This window comes from Apis dorsata, unplaced genomic scaffold (assembly GCF_000469605.1).
Source record: "Apis dorsata unplaced genomic scaffold, Apis dorsata 1.3 scaffold_73, whole genome shotgun sequence".
In the NCBI taxonomy this organism is placed as follows: domain Eukaryota; kingdom Metazoa; phylum Arthropoda; class Insecta; order Hymenoptera; family Apidae; genus Apis; species Apis dorsata.
The window spans coordinates 677,327-678,100 of NW_006263371.1; the positions used below are offsets into that span (position 1 = coordinate 677,327).

Sequence of the window (774 nt, forward strand, 5' to 3'; positions counted from 1 at the left end):
TACATTGCACGGTCGCTTCATTTAAGCGTAAAATAATTTTCTCAACAGAATTATTTTCAAAGGTATAAACGTCCGAGTTTTAGAATTTATTTTATCATTTCACGTTATTTTTATTCGTCATCGTTCTACGACACACACACACATACACACACACGCGCGCGTTTTAATAGAGGCGTTTCGAAACTCTTCTAAACTGTGAAATGTACAAAAAACGTGAGCGCAAACGTTTACGCGTCGACGATCGAGATAAGCGAGGCCGAAGTTTTACGATCAACAATTAGGATGGACACGGAGTTGAGGAACAACAGGTGGGTGGCCTGGTGTTGGAAAACCAACGGCCTCGTGGAAAATAAATTTCCTTGATCCACCAATCCAACGTGAGATTGACGCGCGTCTCTCTCGGTTCTCTTAATTAACTACGCTATCGAAATCCCTCCGCGTGTGTGGAACGAAAATTCACGAAACTTTTCATTTAAGATATATATATATATATATACACACGTATCGTAATTAATTTTTTTTCTCTTTGTTCCAGGTGAGTACCCTTTTGGACTGTCCGAGTATCTCATCAATTCTCGACGGCAATAACGTCGCAAACTGGGTGAGTGATAAAATCTGGACGCACGATTTTTTCATTCGTTTTCTTTCTCCTCCCTCGATCCTCCGTCTGAAAATTCTGGTTTCACCGCTGCTCTCGTTGATCGGATAAACGAATGCCGCGTGGATGAGGGATAAGGAAGAAATAAAAATTTAAAATTCGGATGGAAATGGGGG

The 774-nt window shown here is 41.0% G+C and overlaps 1 long non-coding RNA gene across 1 annotated transcript in view; it reads left to right on the top strand.

Moving 5' to 3' along the window:
* Nucleotides 1–585, top strand: part of LOC116186900 — a 17,871-nt gene extending 17,286 nt beyond the window's left edge. Inside the window, exon 2 of the long non-coding RNA XR_004151945.1 lies at nucleotides 536–585. This is a non-coding gene — a long non-coding RNA (uncharacterized LOC116186900). The remainder of the gene's footprint in view (nucleotides 1–535) is intronic.
* The last annotated feature ends 189 nt before the right edge of the window (nucleotides 586–774 follow it).